A 15,945-nucleotide genomic window follows, 5' to 3' on the forward strand; every position below is an offset into this window, starting at 1 on the left:
TGATGCTTCTATAGAACTTGCTGGACACTCCTTTTATACTGCTGGACTTCTTGAAGAATGACTGTTGCAGTTCATAGAACTGTCCGCCAGCTGACTTGGGATTTTGCAATGCCAGATCACCCCTCTAGCCCCTCGACTTATCAAGTCCCCACTCCTCCACCCATCAGGCTCACTCTGTCTCTTGCTACTCTTACTTATCCCTCCCTGTCTTGTGCTAGTTCTTTTTGAAGAGACTTACACACTATCATTCTGCTTTCTTCCCAACAGGTTTCTGTTCACCCCTACACTGCTATTCCCCTGACAGAGATGAAGCCTTTTACAGACATTGACCCAGTTATATATGGCCATTAAGTAAGAGGAAGATGTTGGGGAATTGTGAGGATATGGTTGAGCTTGGAAGGGCTTGAGCCTGAGGGGTGTGTCAATCCTGTTAGTCTCTCTCTCCATGGAGAGGTTGAGCAAGGAGGGACAGTAGAACCCCAAAAAAAGGTGTGCCTCTTATCAGCCTCCCTGCCTCACAAAGTGCCCCGCACTCCTGATAGTATGGCAAATAGTTAAAAAGAAAGGGGGAGATGTTGGGTAGTATGCCACCTCCCCCTGGCTTCTGCTTAACCATATGCCTATATAGGGATTTACTGAACCCATTCAAAGCTTTGGTCTATTTATATAAATCACTTTTACATTTACATAAAGCACTCCCTCCAGGGCATTGGTGGTTCAGTGATAGGATTCTCGCCTGTTCTGCCCCTTCCTTGTCACACTCTGATTTTCACCAGTCACTTTTCTCTCCACCCTCTCTATATCACATCCTGTTTCCACCCTACTTGGAGAGTATAAAAACAGCTGCTCTTCTGATTAAAGACACTTGGAAATTGCTTTCCAGCTCTGAGAGTTCCAGAGTGTATCTCCTGCAGAAGTTAGTGCGGCACGAGTTCCTGATCCCTCTCCCACACAGCAACCTAGATCGGCTCCAGTTGAGTTCTCTCCAAGCCAGAGAGCACTAGCTCGGGAAGAAGTACCCTCAGGCTATCCCGGCAAAGAAGTTTTTAAAAAAATAAAAAATTATAGATTCCCATGACACAAGACAGAAAGTACATTCCATCTCCTTAGAGTCCTGCTTAATATTTCCCAATCCTAGAAAGCAGTTCTTCTAGTCTGTTTGTTTCCCCAGGAGGTCTTGATCTGTCATACGACCTCAGGCTGCAGAAGAGAAAATTGTTAACAGGCCACAGTGTAAACTGCAGAAATGCACAGCCATGCCAAGCCTTTCCTACTAGGGCATGCACTGACAACTGCCCTACTGTCTGACTACAAAGTCATGGCTCTCTTGCTGGCTTTTTATCTGGACATAGTCCAACTCATATCTATCCTAATGTTGTGGAATTTGAAGGACTGGTGTAGCCTTCATCTTATAACAAAAAGAATGATCATTTCTGTTTAGTGAAACATTAGGGCATCCTAGAAGTTTTTTCACTAGCTGCCTTTATCTTTGGGGGTGGGGGAAGAAAAATTATAATTTATTTTTAAAGTTTATTTAACCTTTGTAAATGGTACATAATCTGTTTTCTTTTTATTATTTAAGAAGGTAGAAAAAATCATCCACGCTGTTTACAAAATCATGAATTTGAGAAAAAGTATCTATGACTCAAACAAGACATAAAATAGTTAAGTCTGTTCATGTTTCCTTCACTCAAAGCAACAAAAAAAGCAGATTAAAAATATTCCTCCAGGGGATTGAGCGGTAGCACAGTGGGTTAAGCACACGTGGCTCAAAGCACATGGACCAGCTTAAGGATCCCGGTTCGAACCCCGGCTCCCCACCTGCAGGGGAGTCACCTCACAGGTAGTGAAGCAGGTCTGCAAGTGTCTTTCTCTCTCCTTCTCTGTCTTCCCCTCCTCTCTCCATTTCTCTCTGTCCTATCCAACAACGAATGACATCAACAACAATAATAACCACAACAAGGCTACAACAACTAGGGCAACAAAAGGGGGGGGGGAATGGTCTCCAGGAGCAGTGGATTCATGGTGCAGGCACTGAGCCCCAGCAATAAACCTGGAGGCAAAAAAAAAAAAATCCTCCAAATACAACTGTTAGCATTTATTGTAGTTCTTTCTAGTTTTCTCTTACATCTGTTTTAAAGTCGAAGTTTCACTGCACCAACAATCTTGGGCTCTTACCAATTTTCATTTTTTTAGAAGTCCCTAGATGACCCTTTCTAATCACAAGCATCTGCCTTTCCCCTCAACTTTTGGTGTATTCATCATTCCTTGTTGTTCTTTATAGTTTCTCATATGCAGAAGTATTGCTCAATTTTGAAATGTATATAAATGACGAAATATTTCATGTATTACTCTGTGGCTTTTTTTCTCAATATTTGTTTTTAAGATGTTTTAGCATTTACTTTTGGAAATTTAGCCATTTTGGTTCATGTTACCCTAGTTCATTTTGTCTCTACTGTATAGTATTCTGATGTATAAATAATTTATAGTAATCCATCATCTATATAATCCTACTATTAGTTGGGACTTGGGTGGCTTAATTTATTGCTACTATGAGCAATGCTGCCAAGAATATTCTTTTGCATACCCTCTTTTGTAACCCAGAGGTTTTTTTATTAGTGATTTAATATTGGTTTACAAAATTACATGTCAACAGGGGTATAATTCCACACTGTTCCCACCACCAGAGTTCTGAATCCCCAATCCCTCCACTGCAAATCACCATAGTTCTACCAAGACATGCATTAACTATCATCTCTATATCTGTCTAGATTTGTACATAATTTCCCCCTTTTTCTTCCAATTATTTTTCAGCATCTGAATTATTCAGGGTACAGGGTACGGTTTTGGATTTCATTACCTTACAGCTACTTAAAGTGTTAATGATCTTACCTATATTGATAATTTCACATTTCTATCTGTTGCTGGCTTCCACATTTATATTTTGAAAGAAGAAATTTTCTCTGAACTACAGATTTATGTTCCTTTGAAAGTTAAGTAAAAGACAGAGATAGCATAATGATTATGCAAAAGACTTTCGTGCCTGAATATCCAAGGTCCCAGTTTCAGTCCCCAACACCACCATAAGCCAGTGCTCTGGTGTATTTCTCCCTGACCTCTGTATGTTTTCAATGATTGTCCTTGTAATTTCTTTCTCTCTCTTCCAGTTCTCAGAATATAAACCAAAATTCAAGGTAGGTGACTCAGTGGTATTGTGTAAGCACAAAATATGTGTTCTATCATTGGTACTGAAGAAAGAAACATTATTTTTCATAGTTCTGAGGATTACGTGAACTCAAGTGGATGAGTATCACTAGGGCACTAGTGGTTACCTTGGACAGTTGCACTTAGGAGACTAAAGTTATCTAAAGATTTCACCAAGTGTGATAGTCATGGTGTCTGATCATGGCTGATGTTTGATCGTAAATACAACTGGGAAACTCTAATGGGGCTGCTATCTGAAGCACCTCGTATAGTTCTCTCTGTCACATCAATTTCTCACAGAATGGTAGCTGGGTTTAAAGAAGAGTGTCCCAAGAGCAAACACTCCAAAAGAAAGAATAAAGCTGCCAAACTAGTTAGGAACTCTGCCTAACACTAATGCATCCCAGAGCCTCACATCTCCAGAGTTCTACCTTACTAGGGAAAGACAGAAACAGGTGTGGGGGGTATGGATTGACTTGCCAATGTTCATGTCCAGCAGAGAAGCAGTCACAGAAGCCAGACCGTCTACCTTCTGCACTCCATAAAAAATTTTGGTCCATATTCTCAGAGGGATAAATGTTAGGGGAAGATTGCTGGGAAATTGTGCAGATGCAGTCACATCTGCCATGTTGTCCCCTCAGGCTACTGCTAGTTCCAGCAAGAGTTGGGACATTCTCGGAGCGGAGCACCTGTTTCCGCCATGTTGTGCCCTCAGGGCATTGTCTATTTCCCGCAATATTTGAGTGCTTTGTTCACTCCTCCCCCTTCCCATTCTCATGAGTTATTATCCTATCCTGGAGTGCTATGGTTACTCCTCCCCCTTCCCATTCTCACGAAAGCTACTCCTTCTTTCGCACCTCTCTCTCTTGCCAGCGCTTCACGTTGGTGTTCAGATGCAGGAAAGGTTACTGCGTGAGGCAGCCATTTTTGCTACCTCCACGTGGCCCAACCTGCTTCTCTAGCACCCAACTCTGAGGTGCCAGTGCAAATAAAGATTTGTGTTCCCTCTTCGCTCTGGACCTCCTCTCTCTCTTCTCCACGGCACACAACAACAGAAGATGACAAAAAAAAAAAAAAACTCAGAAGTATAGGTGTGACTTAGAGAAGAAGAGAAGGCAGGGCCATAGAGGTAGATAGTTAACAAATAAAAGCCAATGATCTTGGGAGAACTAATGTAGTTTACAATGGAGGGAATAATGGGGACACAGAACTCTGGTGGTGGAAAAGGTGTGGAATTATGCGCCTGTTATCTTATAAATTTGTAAACCAGTACTAAATCACTACTAAAAATTCTCTGTCTAAAACTGGCCTAGTATCTGACCTCTACTCTGTAACCTATTGGTCAAAGCAGTTATCGGACCTGTTCACACTCTGAGGGACGAATAGCCTCTACTCCTTGATGTAGTTAATGAAAAGCTTATGATTCGGGAATGTGTTAAAACCGTCTTTGGAAAGCATTATCTGTGACAGCATGTTCCTAAGTCTTGGAAAAAAAGATGACATCATTTCAGATTAGCTGATATTTATTAAATATAACTAGATATATAGCCGCTGTTCTATGAGAGAAATTTGATGATAATCTTATTTCAGTTTTAATCATTATATTTTTTTGAAGAGTTGGCACTTTACCCAAATGTTATATCACCACTCCAGGTTTTTTGTTTGTTTGTTGATAATTCAGAGAGAAGGGGAAAGATACTCTAGCACTCGAGCTTCCTCCAATGTCATAGCACCTCCCATATGGTACCAGGGCTTGAACCTGAGTTGAACTCATGGCAAGGCACACACACTACCTGGTGAACCCCATTAGAGATAACGTTTTTTGGTTTTATTTTTATATTATATTTTATTGAATAATTTACTGAATAACAGAGTAAAGTCAAGAGGGAAGGGGAATATAGAGATGAAGAGTGACAGAGAGACACCTGAAGCATTATATCACCAGTTGTGAAGCTTTCCCTTTCAGGTGGGGACAAGGGCTTGAGCCCAGACCCTTGAACATAGTAATCAGTGCATTCAACCAAGTGTGCCACTGTCTGGCCCAGAGATAACTTTAAATGGCAGATTTAGTTTTAATAATAAACTCCAAAGTGAATTAGAATGATATTTTATAGTCAATAGGTAAGTAATTGGAAAAGTATCCAAATATTTTTCAATTTTATCATTGATTACTAGTATAAAAGTAGTAAGAATAGTGATGGAAAAAACCTGCTTTTTTTCTCATCACCAGTAAGTCATATTGACAGGTGGCAGAAAAATTTCTATAGTCTTCTCCATGACATATGTCATTTGTTGTTGTCTTTACAAAAATGATGTCCTATTGTACTGCCATGCAATTTTTTTCTTTCTTTTTTTTTTTTTAGCATTACTTTACTGACAGCTCTCTAGTTCTGTAAGTATAGGCCTAATTAATTCTTTTCAAATGCTGTGTATGTTAGCATAGAACAAATTCACCAAACTGTATTCAACTGGTCTACTAGAGCATTTTGAACCAAAATTGTAAAGTGAAATTATCTCTTTAAAATGGAGAAATACAATAAAGTTGTCAATGTGTGGATGTAGTGTGAAATAAGGAATTGTTTCTACATTTTAGTATAAAATTTAAATATAAAACTGTCTTGCATCAATAATAGCTTTAAAAAAAACAGATATATTCTATTCATCTTGCATGAGAGGAAGAGATTCACACAAGGGAGAAAGATTGAGAGAGAAAAGTTAGAACATCAGTCTAGCATGTACAGAGATCATACCAATAACCTCAGACATTCAGGTACTGCACTCCACCAGCTGAACTACTCTCCCTACTACCCAGTTTTATTTAATACACTTTTAATACTGTATTGAAGTGCAACTGACATAAAATAAACTGCACAATTTAAAGTAAGCAAATTGACAAGTTTTAACATGTGCATGCACTCAAAAGGTATAATGAAATAGTGAACATAATCATCACTCTTCAAAGTTTTCTATTGTTATACTATCATTTTGCAAGAATGTTTTCCAAAATAATTTGTTTGTTATGCTTATAAACAAGGGGTGGAGAACATTTGTTCTGCCAAAGGCTATTTTGATATTTATTATTTATTATATCATTTTCAGGTCATATAAAATTATCAACTTAGGGGGCCTGGCAGTGGTGCAGCAGGTTTAAGAAATATATTACCAAGTTCGAGCCATTGATCTCTACCTGAAGAGGGTCTTTTTCACGAGCAGTGAAGTAGGTGTGCAGGTGTCTTTCTCTCCCTCTATTTTCCTATCCTCAATTTCTTTATGTCCTATGTAATAAATATTTTTTAAAAAGGGAGGTTGGGGGGAGGCTGGTAACACATAGGGCTGGTAACACATAGGGTAACACATAGGGCAAAGCTAAAGGGAAGTGAGTGCTCAAGGATCCCTGAGGGCAGTATGCCAGCTCCCCCCTGCTCCAATGCTTAACTGCCGTGGTCTATTTACATAATCAGTTTTACCTGAGACCCGCCCTGCCTGCAGGGCACTGATTTAATCCCACTAGTTCAAACTCTCTTTTTGCTCAGCCCCCTCTCCTAGTCACACCCTGTTTTCCACCATTAATCCCCACTGATTTGCACTCTCTTTTTGCTCCACCCCCTCTCCTAGTCACACCCTACCACTTCCTTCTTGGGATGTATAAAAGAATCTTCTTTTCTGATTAAACACACAATGGATTGCCTTCCGGCTCCATGAGTCCCAGAGTCTCTCTCCTGTGCTAGCCCGACATGAGTTCCTGATCCCTCTCCCATGAAGCAGCCTAGGTTGGCTCCAACCCAGAGAGCTGGTGCTCAGGAATAAGCACCCTCAGGCTATCCTGGCAGATCCCAATTTGAGCCCCTGACTCCCCACCTACAGGGGGGTCGACTTTCAAAAAGTGAAGCAGGTCTACAGGGGTCTTTTTCTCCCCTTCTCTGTCTTCCCCTTCTCTCTCATTTCACTCTCTCCTATCCAACAATAGCAGCAACAATGGAAAAAGATGGCCTCCAGGAGCAGTAGATTCCTAGTGCTGGTACCAAGCCCCAGCAATAACCCTGGTGACAATAAATAATCAACTTAAAAATTAGTACTTAATATTGCTATGAAAATAACTCCTAGATTATTGAATTTTAAGTCTTACCATGTTTATGGTGTTACCACCCTGAATGCACCTGATCTTGTCTGAAACCTACCTGTAGTTGTCTTCAGGGCCTGGCCAAAAGAGTTTGACCTTCTTTATCCTTGTTGTAAAATATAATAAAAGTAGTTAGGGCGAGGAGATAGCATAATCGTTATGCAAACAGACTCTCATGCCTGAGGCTCCAAAGTTCCAGGTTCAATCTCCCGCACCACCATAAACCAGAGCTGAGCAGTACTCTGGTGTTTCTCTGTGTGTGTGTGTGTCTCTTTGCATGTCTCTCAAAAATAAAGTAAATAAAAATATTTTTAAAAATTAGCTTAAATTCAGTTTCTGTGTTTGTTTATGATACTCAGTACAATTTATTTTAAATCAGTCAGTCTTCTGAAATCTTGCTGAGTTCACATATTGCCAGTATGTGTAGATTTCATATGGTTTTCTATATGGTAGCCATGTTACCTATAAGTAAGAACAGTTATTCTTTTCCTTTTAAGTCTGAGTACTTTTGTGTGTGTGTGTTTATTGCCTTGCTGTTCAATTTGAACTTTTGGTAGAATGTTAAATAGAAATGAGTGGTAAGAACAAAAATCCTTGCCTTCTATAGAGCATGAAAGAAGTCTTTTACTACTGTATATGATGCTAGCCAAATTTTCCATGGTGTTTTATCTGTTTAATGACAACCCTTTAGAGATGGAGAGATAGCTAGAGTTGAGCAGTGCTGTGGTAAAGGAAGAAAAATGAAAAAGGAACTTGATGACAGTTTTGGGTTAGAGAGGTAGCATCATGTTTATGCAAAAAGACTTTATTACCTCAGTCTCCAGTGTCCCAGGTTGAATCCTCAACACCACTGTAAAGCAGAGTTAGGCAGTGCTCAGATTAAAACATTATAATGATAAAGTAATAAAAATAATAATGGCTAGAAAAAACAGTAGCAACAAATATTGGAAAAGATATGGGGGAAAAGATATATCTATACTGTCAGCAGGAATGTAAATTGGCCCAACTCTGTGGTAATCTTCGCAGCCTGGAATCTTCGCAGAACACTAGAAATGGACAAATCCTATCACCCAGCTATTTCTCTCCTGGTCTTCTTCTTCTAGCGTTTGCCCTTCTTCCGTAGCCAGTCAACAGGTCAGGTTGAAAGCTGTCAGGAGCTGCTTGTTGCTGGCTTTGAAAGTGACTGGGATTCATGTGGATTTAGTCGGCTAGGAAGGATCGTCAGTTTCCCCAATGAATGGGTACTCACGGGATGCACCACAAGAAGGTCGATCCAATGCATCCCAATGCATCTCTCCTGGTGATTTATCCAAAGTAAACAAAAGCACCTATCAGAAAAGATCCATGGGTACCTATGTTCATAGCAGCACAATTTGTGATAAACAAAACTTGGAAGCAACACAGATGTTCAACAGATGAGTGGCTTAATAAAAAAAAGGAAAGAATAAATTTTAAAAAGAAAGAAAGAAAAACTATGGTATATATTCTGGATGGACTACTACTCAACTGTTAAAAATGATGCAACCAACTCCTTTTTGACATCTTGGATGAAACTTGAAGACATCATGGTAAGAGAAATGAGTCAAAAAGAGAAGGACAAATATTGAACGATCTCACTTATAGATGGGACTTAAGAAATAGAAACAGGAAGGAAGATCACAAAGTGAAGTGTGGACTGGGAATGGTGGATTGCACCAAAACAAAGGACTCTGGGTAACTAGGATGAGAAAAAGGGTAAAAGGAATCTTAGGGTCTTGGTGCACAATGATAGAAAAGAACCTAAATTGTGGGTGAGAGTGTTCTACAGAGAACTTTCACAAACAGATGAAAGATTGTATTTTTGTATCAACAACTACAAGATAAACCATTAAACCCAACCATAGAAAAATGATTAAAGGGGGCCAGACAGTGGCTCACCTGATTGAGCACACATGTTACCAAGTGCAAGGACCCAGGTTCAAGCCCCTGATCCCCACCTGCAGGGGGAAAGCTTTGCAAGTGGTGAAGCAGGGCTGCAGGTGTCTCTCTGTCTCTCTTTCTCTATCTTCCCTTCCCCTCTCAATTTCTCTCTGTCTCTACCCAATAAATAAAGATAATTAAAATTTTAAATGGTTAAAAATAGTAATAATTATAAAAAAAAAGACATCCCTTTTTCTCATTTTCTATTTTCAATAAGGAATGAATTCAAATTTTGTTGAAAAGATTTTTTGTATCTTTAGAGATAATCACATAGTTTTTATTTTCTTTTTATTCTGTTATCACTTGTGTCCCTACTGCTAAATTCATATGCTGAAGTCATGTGTGATTCCAAGTGTAATCATTTACCTAGAGATCACAACATTTGGACACAGAGCCTGTGAGGTGAGTAAAAACTTTAAAGAGGTAGTAAGGGTAGGATCCTGATGTGATAGTATTTATACCCTTAGACGAAAAAGAAAAGACACCACCCCTTTTTTCTGGCTTTCTCTATCTCTCTGTCTCCTTTGTTCTGAAACGTGAAGGGTTAGACAGAGAGAGGACATCTACAGGTCAGAAAGAAGGTAACTGATCAGGAGCAAAATAGCTGGCAACACAATCTGAAACTTCCTAACATCCAGAACTATGAGAAATAAATTTCTGTTGCTTAAGTAACTCAATGACATTTTGTCTTGGCAGCACAAGCTTACTAACAGTTTGTGAATCTGACAAACTACATTCATGATTAAATACTTAAAAATTTTTTTTATTATCTTTATGTATTGGATAGAGACAGCCATAATTTGACAGGGGAAGCGGTGACAGAAAGAGAGAGATGGAGAGACACCTGCAGCATTGTTTCACCACTTGCAAAGCCTTTCCCCTCCTGGTGGAGACTGGGGACTCAAACCCAGGTTATTGAGCATTGTAACATGTGCACTCAATCAGGTGCACCACAACCTGATTAAATATTAAAGTTGTTTTAGCCCTGTGCTTTTTTGTATAAAGATCACTTGACGATGACATATTATCACTTTTATTATTTATTTTTATTTGTTATTATAGAGAGAGAAATTGAGAGGGCAGAGAGAGAGACAGAGAGACACATACAGCACTACTTTACCACTCTGAACCTTTCTCCCCGCAGGTGGGGACTTGAACCTAGGTCCTTGTGCACTGTAATGTGAGCATTTAACCAGGTGTGCCACTGCCTGACCCCCTTATCACTTTTTTAAAATATGTATTTATTTATTTTCCCTTTTGTTGCCCTTGTTGTTTTTCATTGCTGTTGTAGTTATTATTATTGATGTTGTCATTGTTGAATAGGACAGAGAGAAATGGAGAAAGGAGGGGAAGACAGAGAGGGGGAGAGAAAGACACCTATAGACCTGCTTCACCGCCTGTGAAGCAATTCCCCTGCAAGTGGGGAGCCAGGTGCTTGAACCTGGATCCTTACGCCAGTCCTTGCACTTAACCCACTACACTACCGCCCAACTCCCCCCTTATCACTGTTATTTATTAACTAATTTTTGTAAAGTTTTACCAAGAATATTTTCATCTATATTAATGATAAATATTAGTCTGTAACTTTCTAATAATCTATCACTTTTGCCAGCTTTTGTCTTAAAAATTGTATTAACCACACATAGTGAGTTAGGAATAGTTCTTTCAGGCAAGGAAGATATGATAATGGTTATGCAAACAAACTCCATTCCTGAGACTCCAAAGTCCTAGGCTCAACCCCCTGTACTACCATAAGAACTGAGCAGTGCACTGATTAAAATATATATACAGTTCTTTCTGCTTTGGTTTTCTAGAAATGTTTGTGTAGAATCTATATTACTTCTTTCTTGGAAGTATGGTAGAAGTTATTGATGAAGACAACTGAATCAAGAATTTTTCTTTGGGAAGTTTTAATCTACAGGTCCATTTTAAAAACAGTTTTAAAGGTATTCATATTATCCTTTTTCATAAAAAACATTTTATAGTTTTTATTTCATGAGGAATTTAATGTTTTCATCTAAATGATTAACCATATCATCATAGAATTCTATATGTTTTATAGTGATAGCATTTTTTTAAAATTTTTTATTTAAGAAAGGATTAGTGAACAAAAGCATAAGATAGGAGGGGTACAACTCCACACAATTCCCACCACCCAATCCCCATAACCCACCCCCTCCCATGATAGCCTTCCCATTCTCTAGCCCTCTGGGAGCATGGACCCAGGGTCGTTGAGGGTTGCAGAAGGTAGAAGGTCTGGCTTCTGTAATTGCTTCCCTGCTGAACATGGGCGTTGACTGGTCAGTCCATACTCCCAGTCTGCCTCTCTCTCTCCCTAGTTAGTTTTAAATACATTTTTAAAAATGTATTTATTTATTCCCTTTTGTTGCCCTTTTGTTGTTTTATTGTTGTTGTTATTGATGTTGTCGTTGCTGCATAGGACAGAGGGAAATGGAGACAGGAGAGGAAGATGGGGGGGGGGGGAGAAAGACAGACACTTGTAGACCTGCTTCACCACCTGTGAAGTAACTCCCCTGCAGGTGAGGAGCCAGGGGCTCGAACTGGGATTATGTGATAACAATTTTTTATATTACTAAGTTTTATATCTATGCTCTGGTTATCTTGATCAGTCTTGTTAGAGATTTTTCACTTTTGCTGATCTCAAATATCAGCTCCTACCACTAATTTTCTATTTTTTTATTCTAATATTCTCTTTACTTTCTTCTATTTATTTTGTATTTCATGTAATGGGGTCATTGATTTGAGAATTTACTTTCTGTATAAAAAAATGTTTTATAGGGCCACCCCATCAGCTGGGGCCCTATTCAGGGAGTCCTGAGATTCCCAAACAGATATGATGGGCCTAGACCTCAAATAAATCCCTCTTTCCATTGTTACCAGTCATCTCTATCAGGAATAACAAAATAGAACCCTCTGTGGGCTCCCCATAGGACCTTGCCCTCAACTTGGATCAACAAGGGTAGAGAATGTTCCATCCTCTGAAGGGAGAATGGACAAGGGAGGATGGACAACATACTCTATGCAAGACCTGATATTGGGGCAGCTTGGAATGTTCCTACTCATGACCACAGAATGTGAGCTCAGATCTATAGGGATGCAGAGATCACATAGGCTCCTAAGCTGAATATGGGCACCAGACCAAATCAAATCGATGGAATTTACAGTCAACAGTATTTATACCCCTTTCCCATATTAGGGAGCTACTCTCTTCCCTGATCCAGCTTTCTGGTCCTTTTCCAGTCATGACATCTTCTCCCTAGACAATAACTTGGATCCACCTGCATATCAGATTTCAGGCTCAGGGAAAAATAAAAAACTAGTATAACCACAGGTCCTTTCGAATATAACTAAAATATGCCTACTAAAATGGAGGACCCCCAACTTTTCATCTGCACTATTCCAGCCTTTGTGTTTATGATTGTTCAACGATTTGTTTGGCTTTGGATGTTAACTCTCTTTTTGGCCACCAGGTTCCAGATGCTAGCATGATGCTGACCAGACTTCCCTGAACTGGCGACCCCACCAATGTGTCCTGGAGCTCCACTTCCTCAGAGCCCCACCCTACTAGAGAAAGTGAGAGGCAGACTGGGAGTATGGATCGACCTGTCAACGCCCATGTTCAGCAGGGAAGCAATTACAGAAGCCAGACCGTCCACCTTCTCCATCCCATAATGACCCTGGGTCCATACTCCCAGAAGATTAAAGAGTAGGAAAGATACTAGGGGAGGGGATGGAATACAGAGTTCTGGTGGTGGGAATTGTGTGGAGTTGTACCCCTCTTATCCTATGGTTTTGTCAATTTCCTTTTTATAAATATATATATATATATACATATACATATATATTTTTTATAGGGGCTGGGTGGTGGCGCACTTGGTTGAGCGCACATATTACAATGCTCAAGGACCTGGGTTTGAGCCTCCAGTCCCCACCTGCAGGGGGAAAGCTTTGCAAGTGGTGAAGCAGGACTGCAGGTGTCTCTCTGTCTCTCTCTATCACCTCCTTCCCTCTCAATTTCTAGCTTTCCCTATCCAATAAATAAATAAAAAGATAATAAAAACATTAAAAAACTTTAAAGACTGTTTTATACTATTAAAAATTCTCTATAACTACTCTATTAGCTGTATTTCAAAATTTTTGTTTGATCTTTTTATTTTCATTCAGTTCAAAAGACATTTTATTTTCTTTTGTAATTTATTCTTTGACTTAGAATTACAGGGGTGTTATTTGCTCTGCTAATCCTTAGGGATTTCCACCATTTCTTTTTGTTTTTCTTTCTAATCTAATTTTATTAAAGCCAGAAAATGTACTTTGTGGTCTTTAAGCTTTATTGAAAGTTGTTTTTATGATCGGGATATGCTCAGTCTTGGTAAACTTTGCATGTGCACTTGAAAAGAATGTGTTTTTATTCATTGCAGTTTATTGCAGTGTTAGTTTAGCAAAGTTAATTGATAGTGTTATTCTGGTCTTCTGTACACATTTTCAAATTCTATGTATTTTTTTCGGTCATTGAAAGGTGAGTTAAATATCTCTGACTGTTATTGTGATTTTTATTCATTTCGCTTTGCAATACAATCATTTTTTGTTTTTATATATTGTCAAATTTTGAAGTTAGGTAAGCATTCAGGTTTGTTTATGGTCTTTTAATAGATTGACATTTTATCATTATGCATTTATCTTCTTTACCATTCATGGTATTACTTTTTGTCCTAAAATCTATTTTATCTAAAATGTTATTGTCAAATCCAATTTGTCTCGTTTGGTCTTAACGAGGTCATGCTTTACCTTTGTATCATTTCCCTTCCAACCAGAAAATAGGAAGATATAGAAAATATAGTAGTTTATAAACTACCTTGGTAGTCCCAGGGTGCTCTTTGAAGCGATTTCTCTTTTCACTAATAGCTTAACTCTTCTCTCGCCACACTGACTTAATCACATGTTTCTCTGAAATCTGGGAGATTCCTCTCTGCTTTATGTGGACAGCTATCCTCCCATGTACTGTCACTTGTGCTGCTACCTCTTGAAAGTCTCTCCTCAGAAAGGATGCTTCTTCTCTCTTCTCTCTCTCATGTACACACATGCATATATACACTTCATTTTTTATAGTTCATTTCTTATGCTTTACATTAATTTTGTTTAGTAGAACACCTAATTCTGTTTGAAAATGTGGTTTTTTATCTCTCTATGAACTGAGTTCTGGGCTTACATGCATAAAATCCTGAGTTTGATCATTGGCATCATATATGCCAGAGTGACTGTTCTGATCCTCTCTCTCTCCTCTCTCTCTTGATCTCCCCCTCGCTAATGTTAATAGATAAAAATATATGCCTTTACTGAATGCTTTTTGTCTGTATCATTAGAATAAAACTTCCTCTAGACAACAGGACTCATGTCTTTGTTTTGTTCACCCATGCAGATCTGGCATCTAGAACAGTAGCCAGCATATAGCAATAGCACACTGAAAATAAGTTTCCAAAAGCTACCCAAATTAATTCTAATCATAATTGTTACCCTATATCAAACGAATTCTGAAAATTAGAATCCAGAAGAAGTGAAATTCTGGAAAGAAACTGAGAATCCTATGCAAGTGTCTTGAAGTTGCATTTCTTTTCTATTAATCTAAACAAGCTAGCTTTGAATTTCAGACTATAATTATGGTTTTGCCTCAGGGCAATAGAAGGTAAAGAACAAAGTATGAGAAAGGCTTTTTTGTACATAATTGTTCTTCTTCCTCCTAAACCCCCAAATTTATTGAGTATACACAAGCATTAGGAAGGGAGAGAGAGAAGAATGAGGTGCCAAATTTCCTTAGAAAAACGAAAGAGCAGCCTCCCAACCTTGATTTCTACCATCCAAACCCAACAGGTTCAAACAGATTTTAGAGACTAAAGGATTTGAAAGTGGAAAAGTCTGTGAAGCTCTTCAGTCTCTGAGTGGCTTTTTCCAATCATTTTATCCATTCAACTGGCTAAGTTGTCAGTAATTAAGTGATGACAGGAAGCTTAGAAGCAAGTACACCAGACCCAGCAGCAAGGTTCCCTGTCCCTGGCATCTTCATTCAACTTTTCTATACTCTGGATTTCTTGCTAGGACAAATGGATCTTACAGAAAATCATGCCACTTGTTCCTAGTTTCTTTTTATTTATTTGTTTATTCATTTATTTGCCGGACTTCTCATGGGGAGGCCTCTTCCTGGGTACAAACTCCTGGCTTACCCGCTCTCTTGCACACCAGATGTGGGGGCCCGGAAGAATGTTCCGGGGCAGTAAGAGTGAGCCAACTGGGTCTTTCTCTGTGTTAGTAGCTAGAAACACAACAAGAGATCCCCAGGGGAATGTTTCATGCACAATCCATTTATTGAACAGCAAAGCAGGGTTTATAAGGGGTCGCAGGAGGAAGTGACATGTGTATACCATATATGGTAGGGAGGCAAAGGGTCTAGGGAGGGTCAGGACTTTTCCAGTAACTGGTGATCAAGAGGTATAATAGGTAAAAGGAATGAGGAAGCAAGGTTATCAATAACCAACAACCAGAGGGGGGTCCTGAGGACAGAAAGAAGATAGATCAGATATGATAAAAGGAATGGAATGTGTGAGGAAGTAGGGAGGGGACTTTCAGGCAAAACAATGGTTATGTAGATA

The sequence above is a fragment of the Erinaceus europaeus genome, chromosome 4 (assembly GCF_950295315.1).
Source record: "Erinaceus europaeus chromosome 4, mEriEur2.1, whole genome shotgun sequence".
In the NCBI taxonomy this organism is placed as follows: Eukaryota; Metazoa; Chordata; class Mammalia; order Eulipotyphla; family Erinaceidae; genus Erinaceus; species Erinaceus europaeus.